General features: G+C 30.5%; 1 protein-coding gene across 4 annotated transcripts in view; it reads right to left on the reverse strand.

Moving 5' to 3' along the window:
• LOC116428647 (uncharacterized) overlaps window positions 1-24337 on the reverse strand; it is a 122138-nt gene that overhangs the window by 78630 nt on the left and 19171 nt on the right. The gene's annotated exons all lie outside the window — the stretch shown is intronic.

Below are 24337 nucleotides of genomic sequence, written 5' to 3' on the forward strand. Positions count from 1 at the left end.
AACACAGGAAAGTGATGTAACGGTACAGAAACAAAAAATTATTTTTCCGTCAAATGCCTAGTGTTTAACGGTTTCGACCAACTATACGTCGAGGGTTGTAGCGTATTAAGGGTAGCTTGGTGGAGATGTGGCGGGGATGACGACGTTGCAATTATGCAGAGGTCCATGATGTTGCAATTATCCAATGTTCACTGTATTAAAAATGTATGAATACCTCTTGGAATCGAAAAAATTAAATATTAAATATCTTTATAAATGTCGTGTGTTGAAGAAAATAGTCAAATAAAGAACGACTGATTTTTGCTCTAGATTTATTAAAATAAATTTTATTAAAATTGATGATTCAACCACTTTGACATCTCCTTACCAGTAAAATTGACTTTTTTATTATTTTCATTTTTATCTTTAAATATATTATAAATACAGTAAATAAATAAATATATCAAATATATAAATAAATGTATCAAACTCATAAAACAATTCATGTTTATAAAATAAAAACTGCTTCACCTATTATTCCTTACTTAAAATATTTATTCAAAATGTTTCGCACGTCACTGGCAAATACTCGAATGCCTAAAAGAACATATCAATTTTACGAACGCGATACGATCCATTTCAAACATAATCCCGAATTGAATCTCGGAAAAGTTTCGAGCTCCCGAGCAGTCATGTGCAGAAATATACTTTCGGGATCTCTTTTGAGCCTGTCCGAATTTTTCCGGCTCAATACGAAGCTCGGTTATATGTATATCTGTATATCTCTATCGTTCTTCTCTGTGCTTTTCATTTTATTTTCTAACGATAGTATCCTTTGTTTTCAACGTATTATTAGTAAAAAAATAGGAAAATAATTATTGCAATGAATAACGTTGTAAAATATAATTTTATAAAAATTAGTATAAAGATATTATACAAAATTTAATTACAATTCAGTGAGTTTTGATGTTGGTTTCATCTAATTTTAATAGTAATTGTGAAAATTTATAGTTTTATACAGTATCGACTTCAATTTGCATGATTCAACTATATAAATAGAAATAATGGACTACGTTACATGTTAAAAATAATACTAACGAATAAATGAAATTATAAAATAAATGTTTCATTTATCTACTACATATATCCACATGGTTGAGCAATAACGAAGTTAACGAATCGTAATAATCAAGAAACAAGTTTCTTTAATGCATCTTCATTCACGATTCAACTGGATTTTATATAAATCTAGAACTGTTTTTTCTTTATTTGTTACTTGTATATACAATGAACAAACAGAGCGTGGAGTCAGTTAGAGTCAGATCACGAAAATGCTTTGCCAAAGGCATTTCGTCCAATGTTTGTCATTATTTTTTTATTTATAACAGCTAAAGTTAAATATTATTTGTATCATTAGTTGTTAACATACATGTGTATAAAATAAGTACAATGATAAATCTGCATTGGAAAATTTTACTTTTAAAAAGTAGGCAATTAGTAAAATAATTTTACTTGTATAAAATATTTTATCTTTTCCAAAAAAAGTGAATAATAATCAAAATTTATAGGCGACAGTGTAACTGGATCTATAGATTTTTAGTTAATTATTACAAAATAATAATTTACAGTTTCATTAAATCCTGAACTAACTGTAAGTTCATTATAATTAAGTTACGTCTATTCCGAAAGTGTTGTATTATGCATTAAGTACTATTAAGTAATAAGTAATGTATCCAAATGTTAGTGGTCGCTAACGACTTTACTGTTAATGTGACCATCTTAAAATAAATCCAAATATAAACAAAATAATTCCTCCTAATAGGATTTGAAGAAAACATCAAACGAAAGGCTGATGAAAAACTGTTAAAATCGTGGAAACAATTATTGTGACGTACAACTGCACAATTAGCTAACAACAGATTTAATCGAATGCTCCTGGAGTCACGTGTATAATCAGCCGGCCTTGTTAGTGCAACGTTAGGCTTCACAATGCCTCGAAATAAAATCGAAACTAAAGGCGAGCAGGTGTGGCCAACTGCTGTCGTTACACGGATTCGTTGTGATGTAATAATTCACGGCATTCGATAGAAAAACCGATTACACGTGACTGCGCTATCGACTTTCTCCTTTACAGATTTATTGCGTAACCCTCAATAGAATATAGGAACAAAGAAAATTTTCAATAATACAAATTTCCAAACGAAAAAATGTATTAAACGTTCTTAACATAAAGAACTATGTTAAAATATAAAATATATAAAAGACAATTTCACGTAATACTGAACTTTATCTACATTCTACCTTACATACACCTTATCGACATTACCCACATCTATTTGCATTCAGTTGCACATCTATACACATAAAAAATTGCAGTAGGTATTCATTTGGAACGTAAAACGTATATTCTAAGAATTTGTTTTAATTTACATTAAGTTGAATTTTAAAATAAATAAATTTTAGATACGTATGTTTATGAGTAATAATAATATGATATGAATGTCGTATTTTTAGAATAAAGTATAGAGTTACGTTATCATTGAATACACAATAAATATGGGAAGATGGTTTGTAAAGATGTTTGTTCAAGAATATTCTGACAAATGTAAAATTTAGATTCCTGTTTCATTCATAAATGTTAGGTGGATTGAGGCACTTGTAACCACTTAACGAAATTACATTGAAAAGTTTCACTAATTATCGAGTGACATTATTATTGGAGACACAACAGACATGGGAAGATGGTTTATAAAGATGTTTATTCAAAAATATTCTGACAAATGTAAAATTTAGATTTCTATTTCATTTATAAATGTTAGGTGGATCGAAACGCTTGTAATCACTTAACGAAATTATATTGAAAAGTTTCGCTCGAGAATCTCTCTCATTCTTGTTTAGAACAAGAAGAAAAACTCTTGACAAATCCGTTTCCGAGTGGAATCACCACTGGTCCGCAAGAGGAGTTCGAAAAGTGCTTCAAAACACGACTCGATCGTTCAACTAGAGGATATCGAACGGTTTTCCATTATCTTCGTCCTTTTCACTGGAAACAATTCTATCGAACACCGATAAACCACGTACTATTTTCTAAGCCATTTAATCATTTCTTAAACGATATTCCAATATTCTGTAATGCACTTGGTATTCAAATGTTAACTGACTGTGTCGTTGCAAATAATCACTGAATTAATATGGCTGATTCAAAAAACGGAAAATTCGTAAACTGTTTTTTAAAACATTTTACAAAAATATATGCGAATATACATGATATATAAGTACTGTTTAATATATAACTTTGTTAATCTTAAATTAAGAAATAAAACAATATACACATATTATATTTGCTTTCTTTTTAAAAACAAATTTAAAAGAATATTATTGCAAATTCATGTTTGATTATAAAACATATATATTGATATATATATATAGGATTTTGTGGTATAATAATATATCCAAAAATGAAGGAGATATGTATTACACTTTATCCCAAAACTTTAATTACTAATTTAAATATGTATAGTGATGTAGATTTATAATTACAAACTTAATTAACTTTAATCTGAGGGATTGAAAGAACTGACAGAGGAATTGAGTGAAAGCTAATACATGTAGTAGATAAGTATTTAACTATTATCCCTATTACAATCACTAAGAATTTAGTGACTATTCATTTAAATATGAATGATATTAATTGCATCAAGAGGATTAGTATAATATCGAATTGAAGATTATTTAAATGCGATTTGTTATTATATTGATTTCCAATGTTACATAAAATTTCCCAAATTAATTACATCCAATCTTTGTAATTGCATATTAATTAAATTCGAATTAATTGATCGAAGTGTTAAATAACTGAACTGTTAGTCTTGTTCTCACGCTCATTAATAATCGTTAAATATCCAGTGAAATTGTTCTCGCGTTTAAATCGCTATTATCAATATTAATTGTTAGTCATCATATCAACCGATATAAAATAATATATTTGGCACACAAAGGTTATCAGTGTTATGAAAAAACATACAAGTATAAATCTACATTCATAGTATCTCTGTGGAAGCTGAATAAAAACATCGAACCCAGCAATTTCATCGAGCGTCATCCATTTTTGATTTCTCCGGGCGGAATTATTTGCAACTCCACTCTTGTACTTCTGCAATTAAAGGCACAGAAGTAGGAAGAGCTGAGAAAGTTTATCGACGAAACTCCGAAACGATCCACTTCCACGGAAACCCAATAAAGCGGAAGCTTCTCTCTGCTGCGTGTGGAATCATTTGAAAGTAGCTCGAGAAAGCAGCTCAAAAAGATCTACTATTAAATTAATGCGATTTTAGTTAAACAACACTGCGTATAATTAAGCTTTGCGAGTTTAAATGAACACAGCGCCCTCCCGCTCGCGGAAATGAAAGTTGCGAATCTCGAGATTCTTCTGAAGATAGCGATTCTAGGATTCATTTTAATGCAGCAATACAACATTGTACTTCACGGGACTTTGACGTTAATCGTTTATCTTTTTTTAGTTCTATTTTAACACGTTCAATGCTATGCGGTCATCGTTGGCCCCCAAATAAATGGAATTACTATAGTTCACTCGATTAAGTGATGAGTATTTAAAAACATATCTATATTATAAATAATGCTACCTAATGCGGTGATATTCAGCTGGATGAACGTGCAATAATAATATTGCAATTCAATCAAATGATTTAATATTATATTTTTCCCATTTTATGTATTTTACGACTTCTTTTTAAATTAATTTCAGAATTTCAATATTTTGTGACATTCAATGAATTAAATTCTTTCTTATTATTATTTCTTCTTTTTCACATTGACTAGCAAGGTAAATAGGTAGGTCGGTGTTCTGTGACTTACGAATCACTGTTTACCATGCACGATCAAAGTTGCACGATCAGCAACAAGTTCAATAATTAACCCCTGACATACTTTCATGTTTGGAATACCAAGTTGCAAACAAATGATCTAACCACTCAAACAGCGAGAAATCAGTACATAGTTTCCTTATTCTTCATTATTTAAGCATTCAATATCTAATTTGACAGAATCTGCAGAAGGTTTTGTACGTTTCACAGAATCTTCGTTGGCTAAAGGTTAAGCAAGCATAATTTCGAATTGAATTCACGCAACAGTCTGTATCTCTATCAATGTTGTTTGAGTGCATTATAATCTTCAGAGTAGTTTCAGATTGAACTCTGATAATAGTTCCACTCTTAGAAAATTCACAGCAAGAAATTGTAGGGTGAGGTGTATAAGAAATTATAACATTTCCTGAGGATGCGGAGAGTTCTGTTTCAGTGAAATCGAGAGGAGACTCGAGAAACATGAGCAATGCACTCGTCTGGGATGTATGCAATCGGATATTGCGGAACAGTAAATGATAACAGGACAAAGGATTCCCGTCAGCGAGGCAAGAGTCATAACCAAAAGAAATCAGTGAAATGAATGAAACTTCCCTTGAGTATGCAATAAAGAGATGATGAAGCACCTTAACACGTTGAAAGCCAAATCGGCCCTCATTAAATTATTCGTACGATTAAGGTAATTTTTCGAACTATATAGAAACTGAAAAAGCAAGACTTTCTAAAATAATAGCTCTTTTAATCTGTTAATTGTAGAATTTAGTTTGAAAAATCTCTCATTTGGTGTGTGCTCGTCAAACGAATGCACCTAGGGTATATTTTAATGAAACCAAAACAAAGAAGAATTACACGTTTATCTAAACAAATAAAGAATTCGTTGTTGAAGGAATTAGTATCATTTCAAACTTTAAGATGACGTGTATACTCGTCAAACGCAGTTAACTGGTTAAAACGTTGAAAGCTAAATCGGCACTCATTAAATTACTCTTACAATTATAACAATTTTCCTAACGACGTAGAAACTGAAAAATCAAGGCTTTCCAAAATGATAGCTCTTTTAATCTTCTTGCACCTCATCAACTCAAGAATCTTCGGTTTGTTCGACATGTTCCAAGAAAATTCATTTTTCAATTTGTGCAAAAAATGATGTCACCCCAATTCAAGTGACATGGCGGTTAAAGGATTAATAGCATGAGTATTGACATACCACGAAATAGTGTTAGGAAGGTTTTAATTATTGAAATTTAATTTTAATCGTTAACTTCGTAAAGTAGGATTTTTTCAGAAAATCTATGCATGAAAATTGTATATGTTCAAATCATATTTAAAGCTTTGGTAACTTCCAGCGAAAATCTATATAGTGCTGTTGATTGGTATCATGGATTTAGAGATATTGATTATATAGATATACATAAAAGTACAGTTTTTCTGTTATAATAGATTGAAGTCTTAATCGATACATTTTTATTAACATAGATTTAATTAGCACATTCCTTGCTCTTTAATGTCATTTAGATTAATATTATATTACTTACAATATAAATTAGTTGCAAAATTTTGAAATAAAAACACCATATATACATACCATTACATCAATCAAAATCGACATAAATTATTGAAATGTAACAAACAGGTGTAATTTCTATAATTTGAAATCATTTGTAGCATGAAATCTGAAATTCACTAAACCGACAGATTTCGTCAATCTATTTAACAGGGAATTGAACAGAATATAATATAAACGTTTATGAACGTGATAAATAATAAGAAAACCAATTTGCTGTTATTATTCTTCAAAGAATAATTAATTTATATTTAGTATTTTTCAAAGAATAATTAATTTGTCAGTAAAATTTGCATTCTACCAACACTCGACGTACTCACAGAAACTACAGTGGCTGTTAATTGCTCGTCGAACAATAATAGTTTTCTTAAACAACACCGAGGTGCGTTCAATTAATAAACATCCTATCAGCAGGCCGACAAACAAATCGGACTCATTTTCAAATTGCCCCACTGCTTAATGGTGTGTTGTTGTTGGCAACGGAGCCTGAGACTTAAAATCGTTCCGAGCTATTATTCTATGAGGAGCATTGCATGAGAGAAGCATGACTATGAATACGAATATCAGCACGGGTGCAAATACCGCTGTCCAATTACTCAATGATGACCCACGGCCTTGTCTCGCCTTTTCCAACAATGATGACCTGTTATATGCTTTTTTAGTTTGTTTGTCATCGAACAATGACACCCTGTTTCGACGGTTTGTTCGTGATAAACGTTGGAAAGTATACAGCAAACTCTGCCAATCACCATAAGGCAGTTTAATTTACTGTGAGAATGAAGAAACGTAGCAAGTGTAATCGTGTATTATAAACTGTGCTTTGCAAATCACAGAACACTGACCTACATTATTATTCAATGTAGAGTAAGAAATAATTAACATTATTGGAAACTGGACTGGATTTTATTATACACCACAAAAAGTTTCGAATTTACAAACAGTTGTTTGATTTAAGCATGATTAAAAGCACTTAGAATGAATCAGGAAATATTACATGTGCTCTTGATCATGATTAAACCAAGCAACTGTTTATAAATTTGAAACTTCCTGCGACGTATAATAAAATTTCCAACTCTCAATGATATTAATTATTTCTTTTCTAGATTTTCTATATTTTTCCTTATCAGGGAAATCGAAGATTTGATTCATGCGATTTTCGAACAGTTTAAAGTATAATCATATTGTTTTACTTAAGAAGATAACCAAGAAAGAGAAACTCGTTTACGTAAAATGTTCGTGTTATGAAACTAATGGAAAAATCTTATAAAATGACGATAACACTAAATTGATTTGTAAATGACAATTACTGAAGAATGTTGCATGTATTTTGTTATCGACATCCACTTATTATACAATTTATGGTTTACTAACATTTCAGTTGATTATAATATGTTATATCACTATGTACATGCAGATTAGTCAAAACTGAGTTACATGTTTGGAAATATATTTAATACATTTCTATGGAAGTATTATTAGAATATTATATTATTGTTACATTATAATATTACTAAAGTATTATATTATTATTAAAGTATTATATTATTACACTATAACATTCTTATAATATTACTCTAATATTATATTACGTAATCTTCTCTACACTAATCCATAAACTGCACGCTATCTAACAATGCCTATGCAAATCGAGTATCAAGTTAACGGTCTATGATATTCTTCACGTTACGTTTAATCCGTCCAGTAATTTTACATATCGTCCGAAATTAAATTCCATCTTCCGTATTTTCAAACGCGAAACATTTCCTGCTGCCTATCTGCTAATTTTATAAAATGCTTTTTTATGTAAGATATAAGTGACGCATTATTCGGCCCTGTAATAAAACTTTACATAAGAAATTAACAACAGATAGCAAGAGTTTCCCCGTTGAAAAAAAATGCTAGCATGTAGTGGGTGATTCATGAGCAGAGAAATATTTCAAACGGTGAATTCATGCATTGAAAGAGAGGAAAAGTGACTTGCCCTGTAGGTCGTGGGTAGAATCATTTCTGAGCCATGAAAGATTACAGGAAATGCTTGTACGACGTGTTTTGAGATTGAATCTCTCACTTACTGTACAATGTCAGACATCATACGAATAAAATTCAATTCAATTCATACTATTCTGTAAGTATTATGAACATTATTATGCATATTATTATGAACATTAATACGAATATTACTATGAATATTATTATGAAAATTACTATGAACATTATTATGAACATCGTTATGAACATTACTATAAACATTATTATGTATCACGAGACTAACACATCTTATTTATTACTAGACTTCGAATTTTCATTCATTTGTGGAAAATTTGAAAATGCAAAATTACAAAGAATGCACATAATACGAAAAAATATACAAAATGTATAAAGTGTAATACTTTTTATAACATTCATTAGGAAAATCCATCTTCAACGTGATTCTATCGTTCTAATTATATTCTTCAAAATTTGAATTTGCTAAAGATCTGCTAATTACAACATTCTAATGATTTTATTAGAACACACCCCTGCCCATTTGAAATCCGTTTAGTTCAACCGGTAATGGGAAAATTACTCACTTCCAAAATTTCGGGAAGTCACCGAAGACGCCCTCACCTTCTTTTTTTTTGGCAACGACAAGAATTTTCCAGGAATTAACCAGTAAGTCAACAACGAAACTCTATAAGCTCAGGAGCATTTCCAATTTACGTTTGTACATTTTCCTGTACATTAATTTTAGCGACTGAGGTCGCTGCATAATCAAACTCCAAGTATCAGCTAATACAATTCACTTTAACCTATTAACTGTGGAATTTAATTTAAAAAATCTCATTGTGTGCATAATGAAATCAAACAATAAAGTGTATACGCGTCAAAAGCAGAGCAAATGCACGTATAATGTATTTTAACGATAAACTAAAACAAAACGAAGAAGAATTACATGTTCATCCGAAAAAGTAAATAACTGTTTATTGAGAAACTTAATACCATTTTGCGTTTTAAGATGACGTGTACACTCGTCAAACACAGTTAGCTGGTTAACTTATAATAAATAATTCAAAGTTACTTGGAGTTTACAAATAGTTTGTCAAGCAACATTAAATCTCGTATGAAGACGGACCTAAATGGCCCCAGCAGTATCCATAATGTTTTTAAGTTTTTCAGACAATTTACCCTTCTAAATCTATTAAAATTAAGATATGTCTATTCCGAAAATCTTGTACTATTATTCACACTAGTATATTATTATACAATAAGTCATTATGCATTAAGTATTATTAAGTAATAATCAATGTACCCAAATACTGGTGATCACTAATGACTTCACTAATAATGTGACCACCTTAAAATAAACTTAAATAAATAAACAAATAAAAAGTAATAGTTGGACTACAAATCTTTATGTGAATTTAATTTTTCGAGATTATTAATATGACAGAATACACATTAGGTATTTCATGTATTTTCTATATTATACGGCTATAATTTATTTTCATATTTCATATAGTTTCTCTATAATATAATGAAATAAGTAGATTTTAGTACTGATGTGTTGTCGGTATGATTATATGTGACTTCTTTATCTGCTTTATTTCTAAGGGTAACCCGGTATACTGTTATGCGTAGACATGGAAACGATTCATTGAATGATTCGTAACCGTGGAAATATTCACGGGAAATTTTCCGGGGGTACGCGAGTCCCGTTACGTTGTCAGCTCCTAGACAACAATAACGAGACAATGCAACGATCTCCCTGTATGAATAATTCTCGACGCGCGGCGCCATTTCGCAATTGCCCTCGCTCGCGTGCGCGCGCGACAAAATCGGCGTTCCCCTCGAACAATGCGTTGTCGGACTTCGAACGAGACGCGTTATTGCCAGCGCGAGAAAAGAAGCGAAAGTGATGAAATTATAAATGCATGGGAAACTCTCGACAAAGGAGCCGTGAATTACTCGCATGAGACATTTCAATTGGGTCGCGTACGACTGACCTTGAATGTGTAATAAATGAGAAAATCAAAATTAGCGATAGATTGCACGCGTAGAAATGGAACGGTAATGTGTTCGTTGCTGAAATAATAGTGGACACGATTTCGATGGTATGGAATATTTCGATACGTTCATCATTTATCGATTGTGGATCTATGTATATTTATGATATCTGGAAATTTGGGAAACGTTAGAAAATGTTGATGTTAACTGTGACTTTGCTATTATTCGTTTATTTTTATTACAGGCAATGTTTTATTACACGAAATTGGTTTGTTTTTATTCTGGCTTCTTATTAAATATTTTATAAAAATGAGAATTACTCTATATTTTATTCTAAGCAACTACGATTTTGTTTCAATTGGAAACAAATGAATAATATTCATATTATATTTATAGTCATTCTGCAATACAAAATTAAATAAATCAATTTAACCCGGTATATTGATGTGTGACTTCAAAGTCGCACGAGCCTATAGAGGGTTAAGAATCATATCTCTATCCGTTTTGTTTGTTACGTCTTCATCGCAACGACCCTTTTCGTAGTAAACCTTCTCATAACGGACCTTACCCCCCACACGAGACAGTATGAGATCACTATAAACGTGAAAAATGACATTTCACAATGGCTGTTCTGGAGAATGCTTCGCAAGCTATCACCGTGGACAATTTTAACCTTCGTATGATGAATGTTGAGTCATTTTGACTCAAGAGCAACCTTTATCGTATTTATATATTTCCATATTTATTAATACTAAAACTACCGAACAGTGAAATTGACTTTTTGAAATTCCTCTATACAAAATCCAATAGTGCAGCTATTGAGACTTCAATTGGTTTACCATTCAGTTTGCGCATCGCTAAATGAATTTCTTTGATAATTTCTCAAAGAAACATCTGTTATCCTTTTCGTAATTGCAAAAAGAATAAATCAGGAATGGGTCGTTTTGACACGTCTGGTAGCTTTAATATTAATTTATTTACATAATTTTGTACACATGTGATTATAATATATGCAGTTAACATTATGTTAAAAATTAAATATAAAATACATGCGCGTACAATACAAATTCTATCATAGTTCAAAATGACTATTCGTGATCTGGCTTTAGAAATATTATTTTGTTCATTATTATTAAATAATATTTAGCATTTTAAAAATATCAATGTTTTTTTAATATCAATTTAACTCTCACGTGAACAGTAACTGTATGTATTATCAGATATTAGAAGCTCGATCTACATTAAACAGAATGTAATTTATTAAACTGTATCAACAAATATTTGTAAATAAATGTATCTACATATGTTGATTTTGTGAATAGTTTACACTTTGAATAAGTTACAGTAAAGAGAATATGTCGTGTACATTTTTTATACCTACCCATTTCGAAATATTAAATACAATAAACTTAGTATTCGTTTCGCATGATCAAGATTGTATTACGAGTTATTAATAGATACACTCGTAATCGATATTGTTACTTGTCAATAGATTATATTTCTATTTGCAGCGGATATCGAGAAGGGCACAAAGCGAGTAGAAAAGTAGGTAATTCGACACTCGATAAAAATTGCTTCTGTCAAAAGCTGGTTACAAAACAGTTCATGTCGTAACCCGTAAAGAATAGACAATAATAAAATAAATAAAATAAAAGGAAGTTCTTCTGAAAGAATCTTACGATGATGATAGAAACAACTATTAATAATAGCGTAACTAATAATTATCATTATAAACAACTGTTTTAATTTGATCTGAAAACACATCGTTTCAGTGTTCTAACAAACAATTTAACCAATAAAAATATTTAATATAATAAATTGTTTGTATGTACTTCTATTGTTATACTAATATTATAAACTCTCACAATCCTTAAAATTTAAGGTAATGAGGATTAAGATTGACCGTATTATCATAAATATATTAAATTATATTTTCTACCATTTTACCATTCACTTCACTGTAATCATTACGACGCAATTTTACAATATACTATTGTTAGCCATCAATTAATTTAATAAACAGTAATTAACACCTTCACCTTCGTCGACTAAATACACCGTCAAACACCACTACACTATTACTTTCAAACAATTGGAAATAAATGTATTTCTCTGATACATCACAATCTGCTTATTGAAAGTTAGCTAACAGTCATAAACCGTGGCAAAATAAACCTTTATCAAGCACGCTATGAGATTAAATGTGAACTGGTTTCATTTAATGAACCGATAAAATTGATCCTATAGTAACCACGAAATTTTATTGCCGAAAGAAATAACAGGTGGGATGTCTTTTTTTCGATCGACGTCGAAATTATTTTGATCAATTAAACGGCGAGATAAGATTGAACACAATTACTCAGTCGTATTATCGTTAATACGAGCAGGCTCGAGAGAGTTGAGATATCGGCCGTATAGTGACTACTGAATCGAGGCTAAGAAACGAGTTAAAGGCCCTCTTTGAGTCAATAAATCACCACAGAGTCTTTACGACTTGCCCGTCTCTAATGCAGAGAATTGCCGGACGTGGTTGACGTGCGATTGAAAATAGACGCTTCCGGCTTCACCTCAACACCGTGCGTTTGCTCGCGACATATAATTCGTGCCATGGAATCTGACCAAATCACAAAACAACAGTTTCTATTGGAGAGTAAATATCATACAAGTCCAATTATGTATCAGTTTATTCTCTAAGTAAACTAGCTTCTTCTTTTACTGAGTATATTAAAGAGACCGTTTCGTTTCGAATACTGTACAAATACTTAATCGTCATAGCAATCGGCACTGTTGTTTATATAATGTTCTGTTATTTTACTGAAAGCGATACATTACTAGAAATATAGTAAATTAAATATAGTATAATTAATAATAACTAATAAATATACTATAAATAGTGTAAATTAATATAGTATAATATAATTAATAAATATAGTACAAATATAGTATATTAATATTAAATATTAACAGTAAAAAATTCTGAGTAGAAAATTTCCAATACATAGTCTGTTCGACGAAAGTTATTTTTATTAAACATAATTCGCAAATCAAATAAACAGTTTATAAAACTTTCAATACAAAAATTTATGATACGAATATTTAGAGTCCAGTATTTTTAAGACCCTATAGACAAATAATACTTTAAAACGAAATTGATATTCATCGGAAACAAAAGTTTAACTGTAAATGCTCCCACAATATTGTTATTCAATGTACATAACAGATATTTCTATTTTTATTGATTTCCCACACGTCGAAGCTAAGAAGCAAGAAACTTCAGAAGTTACTTTATTTGAAACGAGTTTCACTATACACGTGAATTTTTATCGTAAAAACGGTAACATAAACAAGAAACGAAGTATTTTACATTTTCTTGCTTGCGTTCGACGTAACTTCTTTTTCTCAGTAAAAGGAATTCCTAACACACGACTGAAAACTTTACATACGTATTTTCTACGATAAATACACTCGAAATTAAAACAAATTGACAAACACATAAAAAATCAAGAAATATTTGATCCGCTTTAGACAATTCTAAATTCAAAAACTACTAAAAGTATATCGAAAAACGAAATCACCATGCATTGAATAAACATTACAAATATAATCACTATAACGGTGTCAATTAACATTCTTCTAATCACTTCAACTTATTTGACGGACAACTGATGAAATTTTGAAAAAATATTCTTCATACAAATAAAAACAGAAGACAGTTTGTTTTATAAATGTTTTCATTAATTTTGCCTACCATTCAGCTCGCAAAACGTCAGAAAAAAGACATTTAAAATCACAATAGAGAAATAGAATTGCGTTCTATGCGAATTTTTCCCACGAGTGAGACCCCATCGAACATCGTCTCGATCGAAGAATCGCAATTTGCATTTTAATTTTCCTGTTAAATTCGCACCGATGAGGAATCGATTCACCACCGGCGTGCGGTTTAAACCTTTTTACAACACGGCTGGCCTTATCTTATCATCACGGCCGCCGTGACGTTCGCACCTTGGCTGCTACCGCTAAATCTCATAAACTTCGAGGCATAGATGAGCCGAGGTAACGATTATCGAGGAAACGCTTCCCGTTTTTCAGCTCGACTACTCTAAGAACTGAGAAATCGTTTCCTGAGTTACGTTTAATCCGAATGTGCGGAACTATTGCTAAGTTGCACGTTCTTCCAGTACTCTTACGGTTTTCTAATAGTCATTTAACTTTATGTTTTTATTTCCTCGTACAACAGTTTCTGGGTTTCGTTCGAATTTCATGCTGCATTTAACACTAAACCTACCGGACGTAGGTTGCTACACTAGATGGTACACTTGTCTTCCGTAATTTAGTGTTAGAAAGTAAAAATAAATAGATAAATGTATATGTGAATAGATTAACGTTAAAACTACCGGGTTAAATTGACTCATTTCAGAATTTTTATTTTACAAGTATTTAAATTGTGAAGACGCTTTTGCGAAAAATTTTTTATTAAATTTGTGTATCTGTACAGATACAGGGCTAGGAGACCTTTAGAATTTCAAGAAACGGATTGTTGTAAGCTTATAGAAAATTGGAAATAAGTCATTTTAATTCCTCGGTAGTTTTAGTGTTAATAACAAGTACATTTTTCAGACAGTAGTGAATTACTAAATGTTGCAAAATTGGTTTCTAAGTATCAAAGCGGTTATGAAAGAAATTTGAAGGTGTTACTCACAGTCCTGTATATACGTGTATGTAAACAGGTTCTAAAAATTTGTTCCTAAAAATCATCCTTTTTTTATTTTAAGAAATTGTTATATATATATTCTTTTTCATTGCACAAAGAACTTTATCCTTAAATAAATTTTTATGACATTCTTTGTGATTGATTCTTTCCATTTGTTTTCGTTGGGTCATATTTCATAGATATCAGTTGTCAGTAAATGACACAGAACATTATAATTACATACAAATGGCCTGTTTAACTTTCAAGAAAAAGTTACATACCTTGTACACAATTGGATCCAAATTCTTTTTTACTGTTTATGTAATTCAAATGTTTGCGTCTCATTATAAATAGTGAACTTACTAATGATTTTCACACAAAACATTCAAACGTAATTTTTTCATACTTATTTCTCCAACATTTATTTGCACACATCGTTATACGTACGTATGTACATGATATCGCTTTTAATTATCAAGCGTTGTTAAATATTGATAAGACAAAATATTACACTTGAAAAATGGAACCATTTCACATGGCAAACTTATAGGCTAAATTACAATATCATAGTGGTGCTCATTATTGACTAAAAAATTATCTTAATTTTATTTAACTCGTCTCATAAAAATGTAATAAAAGTAAGATCTGGTAACTACAATTTAGAATATGTATAACTACAACCATTAAACGATAAAAGAAATAAACACATAATATTAAATTTACTGTATATTGATTTTTATATAATTTTATTTTATTTCATCATATTGTAGTTTCAATTACAAAAAAAGCATTAGTGGAGCAATCACTGTAATTTCTATTCCCACATTATTAAATAAGTTTTATGCTATAAATTAATTTATGATATTTATACTATGTATAATCTATATTATTCTTATTATATTATAATATTTACATTATTGATTTAATATAAAGTTACTAATATATTATTTGTTATATTTATTAAGATTTATATTATACCAATTATAATGAACATATCAATAACGCATTTACAGATTTACTAGTATAAAGTATGTATAAGAGCTAATGTGACACCCCTTATACACATCCTAATTGCTTCGGTTCCGTGTGAGTAATTATTAACGATAATTCCTGTGGACATGAATTATTAATGATTGCCTACAGTGTTTGCTGGTTACAGGAAAATGGTAAGTCCATTAAAAAGTACAATACACGTATTATTCTTGCAACTAAACAAGTTTACAGAAGACGTTCAACGTTCAAGTTAAATGGCAAAATTCTTCGATCTTGCGAAACAGTCCACACAAGCTGAGGAGTAGATGGAAACAATTACATCTGAAATGTCAGGACCGAGTGTGCCGCATGCAAATGTTTGTTGTATGCTGTTACGGAGTAATACAATGTTAAACGCAAACTGGACATAGTCCTTTGAATTGCTTGGCTGAATCGTGGGTAGAATGCATACGAAATTCCGCGCCGAGTATCTATTGGGAATGGTTGCAGCACACACCTACCAAAGACAGTGCCCTAAAGTGAACCGTTTTAACGAACTACAATCTTTTATCTCAACCATTTAACATTATAAGGTAGACCGAGGCGAATCGAATCAGTTCAAATTTAACAGCGAAAAACTAGTAGTTAAAACATAGATTCAACATTTTTTTTCATAGATTTTTTATTAATAGACATTCAGCTTCGATATCAGTAAAAAGAATTATTAAAAAACTTAAGAACCTTCGTGTTATAAGCAAAAAACTGAAAAGTAAGAAATATCCGATTCACCCCGGGACTTTGAACGAATCGGTTGAATTCTGGATAAATTTCCGAAGCCTGACGTACGATCAGTTATTTGGAGTTAACTCTCATTATTGTGTCTTTTATTGTTTCTAGGCTGCGGGACGGGATAAACGAATAAAATACAATATAATAATCTAAAGTACATTAAATACTGAATTTAGACACCTTAGAGACTAATAATAATCAACTCATTTGAATTACCAAGCTTAGCTTGCCATGTTAAGTGTGAAATTCCGAATAACGTATTTTTGAGTAACCACAAATTCGTTGCGTTCGCACGTGTTCGCTTCGATTTTACTACGTGTTGGTGGCAAACAGTAGTTTGAAACAATTGAAGATGTGTTGGATTAAATGTGGGGAAGATGTACGAAGTCATATAGACAGTCAGCATACGAATTTCTATAACAAGGTAACAAATATGGCCAATATTCTTATTTTTACCCGTTTCGCTATAGAACTACCGCACCCGTCAAAATGGCAGTTTTCTTATTCTCTTACTTTAATTATCAATTTACTTTAACATAATTTAATGTAATATAACTTTTCTCGAATAAATTTTGTAATATTGTTTTATCTTATTTTTAATCTCTAAGTATGAATAATTAACCGTTAAATATTCTTGTTTGTAGCAGTTAATAAACAAATTTATTGTATTTATTTGATTTTACTGATTTAAATATCTCTATATAACAGTAGTATTAACTATATAACGAAAAAAATTCACGAAGGTCACTACAGCTAACTGTATAACACTAAAACTACCAAACACTTCAAAACGATCTGAATTCTTCTTTTCTAAATAATGAAGTGAAAACAAATTATTCTCAAATAATCATCGAAGAAATTGTTTTCGTAATAGGCAAACTGCATTATAAGTCAGTCGAAATCTCAATAAACACACTTTAAACGATCCTATAAAAAAGATAGTAAAAGGCAAGTCGATTTCTCAGTAGTTATAATGTTAACAAGTACCGGACGGGTTAAATTGACCCACTTCGAAATATTTACACTGTAAGTATTTAAATTATGAAGGCGTTGTTGTGACAGATTTTCAATTGAGTTTGTATATTTCTACAGATAAAGACCAGAAAACCCATCGAATCTCACGAAATGTATCATTCTAATTTTAATTAAAAATTGGCAATAAGTCACTTTAATTGCTCGATAGTTGTAGCGTTAAGTAATGATTCAAACGTATCTGTAATCTTAAGTTCATGAGAGATATTGTAACCCAATTGCAAATTGAGACTTCGCCAATAAACAGTTCGAAAAAAAAAAATATGATAAATGTACTACGAGAGAAACTGGAAATGTTGAATACATTAAGAACGCGATAAGACACTTTAGAGGAGAAAAGGTGATGCAAGGGCAGGGAATGGCAAAGATCTAGGCGCGACAAAGCGTTTGCAGGAATATAAAGCATACGTATATACGGACTGTAACCGTAATCCGGCCGACAGAGCCAGTCTCTTGACCTGACATTTAATGCTGTTACACAAGACAGAATACTCGGTGCTCTTTGTCTGCAAAGATCGTGCTACTTATTGAAACGACAGGGCAAAGGTAGAAACGAGTCTACGGTTCCGTCGCGTCATTTAAAGTGCACTCGACTCGTCGCTTTTCAGATTTTTTTGTGTCATTAAGCGACTTGCGCAATTACTGCTAGAATTACTTCCCTCAAAACCGTTCCTCCATGAAACTTGTTGCAAATAGACCTTCAATATTATTTCTTGTAGTGTTTACGGATGTTTTTTTTGTTATTTTTACGTAGAAAATATAAAACTGTACAATACGAAATATATAATTAAAGGTAGCGTGAGCAGAACATCATATTTACGTAAAATTTTAGATGTTCTATTTAGTGTTTTAATTGTTGAAATTAATGAATGAAGTACTAAAAATGAGTAAAAAGGATTAAATGAAATTGCAGAGAACATAATATTAATTATACTTTTGCTGAAAATACAAACATGTATAAATGTTCGAAGTTAGTTAAATATTTCGAGAACATGTAACTTTCATTTCGTGTATGGATTAATTATATTATTCCATAGAAATAAATAAGAATTCTTTTATGCTTCGATTAAAAATAAATTTTTTTATTTAAAAATGCAAACATAAGAATTCCTATACAATAGAAGTTCCTGCGTTGAATTTCACTTAAGGATCATTAAATTTAATTGATCCCCTATTAAACTATAACGTTCTAGTACTAGAAGTTTTGAAATTACGACTAATTATTGAAATAACTATTTATTTTGATAACGTAATATTATCTTAAAAATAAAGTCAACACCCCTTTTACACCATAGTGTCCTATAACAATAAAATTGTCCATTCCAAATGCAACAATTCCTAAATTAATAGCATAATTTACTATAAAGCATTCTAATTATCAAATATTTAACTACGAAATGTAATTACCTAAACGAAGAGGGAAAACTTTACGAGTATTCGCGAGTACGAATCTCGAAGACTGATTTAAACGCAAGTAATATTCACGTCGCAGACGGAGAGAACAAAGCTTCCCTGGATTTGTCAAAGTTTCCGAACCCCAACGTGATTAAATCGATTTGACTTGTGGTGAAACGAGGTTCCACGCTTCTCGAAACACAAATTGTATGTACTTGGCAACTTTGATTGATTCGAGATTGAATCCAAGCGGAACAATGCGTACGTCAACGTACTGTTATACTTATATGACAGCGGGATGAAGAATGAACTTTACATACACTATATTCTCCCATTAAACCGCGTTCCTCAGAATCACGAATTTATTCGAATATAAAGCGTGTTATCATTAGTTGAATGTTTATATAAATTCCCATTTTTATCGACAAGTTTTCAAAAGAAAAATTATGTAGAATATTATTCTTTCTAACAACGGTTTGAATATATGAAAAGCCTGTAACTGTATCAAATTTTATTGAGCTTCGTTATGTATCGATTATTGAATTGTTACAATGCTTATTATAACACTAACGTAATAAAATTATTATATTATTTTGTTGTATCGTGAAATGCAAAGAAATGAGAGGTTGATGTTTATACACAAGTTGCATACGATATTAAAAAAGTTGAAGATACATTTTTATGAAAACCTCATATTACAAGCCCTTAATTACCAAAATATTTGTAATAATATTGGTTTGTAATAATAATTGATTCAGTGCTTTTATTCATAAAAAAAAATAATTTCGTTTGTAATATTGAGAAAACGATCTTATTTTATATTTATAATAATGGAATCATTGAAAAGGAGATTTCTTTCTGTGTATGCAGATAAACAAATAAAAACAGAGAAAAGTAAAGAAATTCCAAAAATATAAATTCACAAAACAAAAATAGAGACAATAGAGTAGTTCAAGATATCGAATTTTGCCCAGAAAAATATAACCTTGGCATTCAAAGGGTTGAAGTGGGTTAAACACTATTAGTGGCAGTAGGAAAAGAACCACAACGCTGTAGTACTTAAAAAACGATTTAAACCTTGCTGTTCTGCCTGATTCGTACATAAATCGACCAGCAACTCTGAATTACAGTAGAACCCCCATTACCCAAATTAACCTTCGCCCACTGAATGCCGGATCACTTTAACCTGCCTTGTACAACAATTAACTGTCACATTTTGAAATTGATTCATATTACTTTTGTATAAATAATGCTACGTTCACTCAAAGAATTAATTGAAAAATGTAAGAAAAGCTGTTTTAATGGTTCAAACGTAGTTTCAATCTTGTCTATGAGAAACTTTGATACAAAAGTTGCAAGAATTTACATACAAAGCGACTTATATAAATTATTTACATCTTCCAATTGGTATAAATACCATAATTAATCTACGTATCTTCATGGAATCTAAAATTTTTAAAAAGATAATCACAAAAAATAGATTTTCTAACAGATACTGTAAAAAGCACTACATCTTGGATATTTTATATAGTTTCCCGTGTTGCGTGCAATATGTGCACTTTTATATTTTCAACTTTTTCATAAATGTATCAAAATCTGTAGTCTAATTATAATTGAATTCTATTATATATATTATATTTTTAAACTACATAACTTATTATTAACCTAAATAATTAATCTAAATTTCTAAAATCTCATTGATCTAAAATTAAAAGGGCTATACAGTTTTAATCCCTAAATGACTATTATTTTTACATAAACAATGCTACGTTCATTAAGAGAATTAATGAGAATAAGGAAATAAGAAATGTATTTGAATACTTCGACTGACAATGAGAGTCGACAGTGAATTGTTTCTATTACTAGCCGTGAGTAATTAACGTGATGCGCAACGTACAAAATGCATTCTGTGCACGTACATTTCACACTTAGTGTTGTAATTGTATTGTGTTAACTGTTCTATATTTTTACGCAACGTTATTTGTACAATGAAATCAATTATTATTAACTTAAAATTTAATAAATTACATGTTCTTATTGGACATCCAAAATATTCCATAATACGTAAGTAAAATGTTAAAATCAATACATAGTTGATACAGGATGTCTCACTTATAATAAATATTTTAATCATTCCCACAGTTATTCAAAATAAAAAAACTATGATGAAGAGGAGTTTATATGTTTCGAAATGAGCATCGTTCTGTGACATTAACCAATTAACGGCGTTTGATGAGTATACACGCCATCTTAAAGCTTGAAATGATATTATATAATTCTTTCAACGATGAATTCTTTATTTTTTCAGACAAACATGTAATTCTTCTTTTATTTTGCTTTGGTTCTTCATTAAAATATACCTTAGGTGCATTCTTCCTGCATTTGACGTGTACATAGTTCTTTTTTTTACTTTATTGCGTGCAAAATGAGAGAGTTTTCAAACTAAATTCACAGTTAACAGGTTAAATCAGACTCCTAAAACTTAAACACATCTTAAAGATTATTCCGTGATTATCCGCATTCTTCCTTGCCCAAATACCTGGATTTTATGTTATCCCATAAAAGCAGTTAAAGTCTTATAAACAATAAAATGTCTTCGAAACGTGTCGTTAACTCTTTATCTTGCGATATCTTTCGCGACTGCCCTCGCCAAAATTGTTTTATCACTAACAATTTATGGGAAGAGAAAGGAATCCTACTTTCACTGAAAGTCTACACTTACTCTGGACATTGAATACTGATAACAGGAAAATGGTACTGCATTTCAACCGCAGTGAAGCTAATAATGTTCCTGTATGTTAAATTATGTTTGACAGTTTCGATTACAAGTAAAACTCGATACCGTTAGGTTAACCAAAAGATCTTCTTTCTTTTTTACACGATGGGACAATAATACATAATATAAAAGGGTACAATGAAAAACGATAGGAAGATATTAAACCTAAGCAACAGATTATTAAATGGAGTCCATTTTAAAGAAATTTTAAAGAAAAAACTTTTAAAATTAAAAACTTAAACAAAAATTTTTTTAATTAACACGTTGACCAGTACGAGAATTTTGTGCGTCTTGGATAATATTACTTGTTCTCTCGTAACGAAGATAAATGGTATTGAAACTGGTCATAAATAATTTGATATCATAGTTCTTAAATTACATTATCATTTATATAGTTATTTATGTTATTGAATACTTTGATTCGACATCAGTATCCCCCATATAATTGTCTTCAAGCATTTTAGAAGTTCTCATCACCCTGGCAGTCGACGTATTAAAAAATTAACAAATTTTTTTAATTTACAAAAAATATAAAAAATTTCTGAAAATATCAGAACTAACGAAGAGTGTACGACTTTTTCTTATCTTTCATTAGAAATTATAAGTATACGCGTATTTTAACTAAATTTTATAAAGCAACCTTATTTAGACTCAATTTCAAAAGGCTAGGAATTAAGGCAGACAATAAATTACATAATAATCTGACGTCTTATAATTTTTATTAAGTTGGCCACTTTCGATGTAATCGACTATTCGCTAAGAACAATAGGCTCGACGACTTTCGTTCAGATCCGATCGAGGTTGTCGATCATGCGTTACGATTCCGACCGGGGAGAACTGAATGACTTATGGGATCAGAAATTAAAAATTATAATGCCACCGGCCGCGTATTGCGTAGGTCATTGAGAGTGTCACGCGTGACGTGGGAGCGTACGTACGCAGAGGTATGTCAGAGAAAATACGACGGAAACACGTACAGGTCTTAGGTACCGTGACGGCGAAAGAATGAAAGGGAAGGGGGCGTTTGAAGATGGGTAGCAAGGCGAAGGGGAAAACAACGTACAAACTATATAATCGTCTTTTCAACAAGTCTGTTCGCTTTACTGTGAAAGAATCGCTTAAAAATCAAATTTTACTTCGGTCATATGCAATTAGCTATTTAATTAAAGATTCATTTTGGGAAATCGTGTAAAATTGGGAAATCCTGGATAAAAATGATGGAACTCATACATGTCGAGATGTAAAATGTATTTCTTTCAAAAAACTCAAAACAATCATGTAAATAAAACAATGTTTATATTATATACACTGTCGGTGAGAAGTTTGAGACCAATACATCAGTTAAAAGAGAAAGAACCATTTTTTGTAAACAACTTTTATTAGAGAATTTCCGTGTATAATAAAGGAACATGGACGTGTACGTATTAGTCAAATATAAAAATATATGATTTTTGTTATTTTATCCTTACACATTTATTACATGTCTTTACTTTTTCAGCAGTTTTACGGAAGTAATAGAAAATAAATGAAAACTAGATAAGTATTGCATTCTGATAAATGGCACGTATGTAGACATAAGTTGCGAATTTGAAAAAATAGTAAAGAATATTCCAACATATATTATACATAAGAATATTTTCTTTACTTTTTTAAAAATATTTCGTAGTCAAAGGTTTAAATAAATCATCAATGGTTATGAAAATCTTTAATGAAGCATATTTTATATTAAACTCAATAAAAAACAATCAGTACTTTGATAAATTACAAATTTCATCCATTAGCAACTCGTTTGTTCAGAAACACTTATGATAACGCGAACGCCAATGCTCAGCGATAATAACATTTCGATGCATAATTGCAACAGAACCAATAATGATTAATGTACATTAGAATCTAAATGAACGAAGGATCAAGTTTTTATTGCCATTCAGTATTATAGATTCAGTATGACGCAATAATGAAAGAAAGGATCATGGGAAACGATAACGAACGCATTCCGTGCGTCATTTCGATCTAACATCTTTTATACTTGCGCAATCTGCTCGAACGCATTCACTTATGGATTTTCTATGCAATCTTTAACCTTTTACAGTTCAGTATAACTAGCAACGCAAGGTGTACAAGCGCATCGAATAAAACCTAAAGCATGCAAAGAACTGTTAGTTAACAGAATTTAGTTTTATATCTCATAAAACTCGCACACTTGAGTGATCGAAAGTAGTAAGTTTTCTTATAAGACAGTTATTCGTCCCACTTCGCAATAGTCAACGCGACCA

Source organism: Nomia melanderi, chromosome 1 (genome assembly GCF_051020985.1).
Source record: "Nomia melanderi isolate GNS246 chromosome 1, iyNomMela1, whole genome shotgun sequence".
Classification (NCBI taxonomy): Eukaryota; Metazoa; Arthropoda; class Insecta; order Hymenoptera; family Halictidae; genus Nomia; species Nomia melanderi.